Below are 4,427 nucleotides of genomic sequence, written 5' to 3' on the forward strand. Positions count from 1 at the left end.
CATCTGTTGTCGTTGGACTGCCCCACCAGAAGGAGCAGTCGGCCTTCTGTCCATTTGTTGAGGCCACACCATCCCAAAGTTGCCGCACACACAAGGTGTTCGGTGCATTGACTAGATGAGTGTTTTTTCCTAATTTTGGTCAGTACAAACTAGCTATGGTTTAAATATTTGATTGCTTTGTTGGGTGATGTGTAGAAATGGATAGCGACAATGAGATGATAGTTCAACAACGGATGCAAGAGGAGGCCGAGGCGGTAGCCGAGAGGAAGAAACACCTCCTTCTCCTCGTCTCTCTTCTTCTCCTACTGGCGAAGCTGCTGTCGCCTCGAATTGGCGGTTTACTTAAGGAGAAAAGAAAGAATATAGACTGGCACCAGATGGTTAGATTCGAGTTGGTTGAAGACGATTATTTCAAGAACGATGCCACACATGGCCCCAAAACCTTTCGGTACCACTTTCAGATGAACAATGGAACATTCCAAAATATTGTGCAAGGTGTGCACGCGTACGATTCATGTTTCCTCTTAAAAAAGATTGGACTAGATTATATGGTTTCACTTCTAATATCAACAGCAATGCATGGCTTCTTTGAGGTGTCTTGAGTATGGATCTCATGCAGATGATCGGGATGATTATACTAGCATGGTTGAGTCCATGGCCTTCGAGACCGTGTACAGGTTTTGCCGGGCGGTGGTGGCAGCGTTTGGGTCGCACTATCTCAGGGAACCCAATGAAGAGGACACAGCTTGGATTTTGGCTCGAAATGAAGCAAGGGGATTTCTAGGTATGCTTTTAAGCATCGACTGCATGTATTTGGGTTGGAAGAATTGTCCGTTTGGTTGGAAGGAATATACAAGGATCACACTGGATAGTGGAGTGCCGTGCTTGAAGTCGTAGCTAACTATGATCTGTGGAGTTGACATGTTTTTTTTGGTATGGCTGAATCACACAATGACATCAATATTCTCTAATGCTCACCAGTCTTCGGTAGAATTGCTGAAGCCCATGCCCCTGCGATCAACTATGAGATAAATGACCACACATACAACAAATGATATTACTTGGTGATGTCTCCCAAGTGTAGGCGATCAATTGTATTACCTTTCAATATAGAAAATGTTCTCGAACCCATGAAAAGCTCAAGATATTGGTTAGCAAGTTCAACTGAAAAAGTAATAATAAAGCAGTAGTTTTTGGGTTTTTGGTTTATGTTTGCAAGTAAGTAAATAACATAAAGTAAAGTTTGCAGTAATATAAATGCTTTTCCAGAGAAAGCCCAATCTTCATTGCAGCAAGAGGACAAGCTCAAGTGTGTAAATATATGTGACAAATATTCCCAGGAGCAGCATGGCTTTACTTAGCATACAAATTTCCAAAATGGCATATATGAGTATCTTGTCAAGTTTTATTCTTATTGGACGGAGCCTAAACTAGGTGTAGCCATATTCCTATGCTACAAAAACCCCTAATGATTGTTCCGAAGGCCATTTGCAGGATCACCTAGGGATACATTTAGACATAAATATCCAATCATTCCATAAAGTTCTAAGGTCCCGGATCAAGAACCCCCTAATAATAACGCCAAGTCTAAGGAATAGGTTTTTGTCTCTCTCTCTCTCTCTCTCTCGTTCCCTATCCTCTTTATTACTCTAAGGCGCAACCCTATGATCCCATAAATCTGAAGTACGACGTTCGTACATTACCATCATAGAATCACATGCAAGATTAAAACTTGACTAAATATTCATTACATACTATAGAAATCATAACCAATTCATCATATGCCTCCAGTAATAACGGAAACTACTCACAAGTGTCAAACATGATCATGATCTGCGGGGTATGAATTACAACACAATTTGAAAGAATAACTTCGCCACAAAAATAATGACAAGATACCAAGCACAAGCATGCACACAACACTTAAAAAATATCCAGTGTTCAATCTACCACAAACTATGAGGGGGACGATGTCGAATCTCAAGATGGAGATGGTGTTGATTGTGGTGTTGGTGAAGATGGTGATGAAGATGCCCACGCCAAGGAGTGGTTGGTGATGATGATGTCGGCGATTTCCCACCGGAAGCAGCAGCAGGATGGCAGGATCAGACCCCTCCCGAGGTGGAAGATGGGTTCCGCCTCTGCCGATGCCTTAGAAAATTCTAGGAAAAATATGACGTAGGTTTATGTTCGGGACGGAGCCGTACATAAAAAATACGGACACGAGGCGACGCTCGACGAAGGAACGGGCCTAGGTGGCACAACCCAGGGTGGGGTCCGCGCCACCAGGTGTCGTTCGGGACTAGCGGGCCCCCTCATGTGTTTCTCGTGCTCCAGCAGCTTCTCGTACAAAAATATTGACGCTGTAAAAATCCCCGAGCTTTTTGAGTTATGTAAGGTCCCTGAAACATCAAAATACGGAAAAGGAGGTTTTCTGCCTCCCAGAAATTAAATATCAATAAAAGGGATTTTATAGGAAAGTCCCATAAATCATCTAAAAATGCATAAATAATGAATGATCAATGCAAATAACTATGTAAACTACTCCTATATGATGCTCCTATGATGATAAAAAATGCACGTATCACTTGGCTGATGGAATTTATCCTCCATGGGTGAAATTTGTGAAGACAATCTCCACCCTTTTACTGAGAAGATGGCATGTTAATCATAGTGCCAGGAAGCCTGTAGGAAGGATGTTGAGTGTAAATTTGGTGTGTTACAAGATCGTTTTGCTATTGTCACGTACCATGCTCTAACATGGTTTAATTCCCATATGTGGGAGGTGATGAATGCCTACCTGTTCATGCACAACATGATCATCGAGAGTGAGTGCGCTGATTCGAAGGCTGCCGATATGACCTTTGAGAGTCGGGGGAATCTTGCAGAAGTTGATCATGAGGTGCTGGACGAGTTTGGAGCTTTCATCGCCATGCATCAAGAAATTCAATTCGTGATGAGTAAGTTCATCACCAACGTCGCGAGGGGCCATAGGGAGCGGCAGAGAAGCAGCAGGAGGGGTAGCGGGGCTGTGCGGCTTAACTTGGTCGTCGGTGGCGGTCCAGGGTAGGTGGCAGTCGCCAGCGGAGAGGCGAATGAAGGTTCAGCCTAGCAGTTGGCCGTGCACGCTGTCCGTTTTACATCACCTTCAAAAACAAAATACATGACTACATAAATCCACGTCATCTGTTAAATACTATCTTCATCTCAAAGCTTAAGGTTTATATTATTTTTGAATAATCAAACTATGTTAAGTCATTAACATACAAAATCAATATTATTAGGTAGATAATGAAATATATATTTTTATGGTATCTACAAAATATCATATATATGTTGATATTGTTTCTAAAAGTTTGATCAAACTTTATTTGATTTGATTTTTCAAAAAAAAACTTAAGCTTTCCAATGGAGGTCGTTCTTAGACCTTTTGTGTTGGTCTTCATTGTTGCTTTTTTATTTATTTTGGACATTGTGTGCATTCTAGTTACGCAAAGACTGGGTGTAATGCTCAAATATTTTTAAGTAATAAAACGTCATTTATCAAAATACCTACTCTGTATCTTTTGTGCGACATGCCATAGAAGTTAATTTTCATCGGCAAGCATATTAATTATAGGTCATCAGCATCTCCCTCACTGGTAGAAAAAGAGGCTTCCGTCCAGCCCCTTTAGTCGCGAAAATATAGGAACCGCGACTAATGGAGTCTTTAGTCGCGGTTCGGGAGGCGAACCGCGACCAAAGGCCTGGGCCCAGCGCGCTCGGTGGCCAGCTGGTGGACGGGGTGGGGGTGGGCTTTAGTCGCGGTTGGCCAGGCCAACCGCGACTAAATGTCCTCAGGCCTGGCCCAAAGGCCTTTAGTCGCGGTTGGCCAGGACAACCGCGACTAAAGCCCCTCCCCTATATATACCGTTCAGCCCACAACACTTAGCCATTTGGTGCCACTTCTCTTCACAAACTTCACAAGGGGGTGTAGGTTTGCTTTTGGCTCCTCTTATGCACACAAGGTGTTTGATGAAATGCCCCAAGAGCATGAAACCAACATGATATGAAGTGTCGGAGCCACACTTGAGCTTCCTCATTTATTTTTTCCTCCTCGATCGCGGTTAGCAACTTGAACCTTTCATATGTGTCATTGATAAAATATGCATGTGTGTAGTTCATTGTTTAATTTCTATTTAGTTTAACAAATGCATGATGCATGGTTAATTATATATTTTATATTATAATAATGCAGATGAATCGGCAATGGATGTACGCTAACCGACTCTCCGGCGAATTCACTACGGGTTTGAAAGATTTCCTCGTAGTGGCTAATGCGAACAAGCAGGGGGGTTTTTTATCTGTCCATGTGTTGGCTGTAAGAATCAGAAGGTTTACTCTTCCTCAAGGGAAGTTCACCTGCACCTGATTCGGCATGGTTTCAT

Source organism: Lolium perenne, chromosome 5 (assembly GCF_019359855.2).
Source record: "Lolium perenne isolate Kyuss_39 chromosome 5, Kyuss_2.0, whole genome shotgun sequence".
NCBI classification, from domain to species: domain Eukaryota; kingdom Viridiplantae; phylum Streptophyta; class Magnoliopsida; order Poales; family Poaceae; genus Lolium; species Lolium perenne.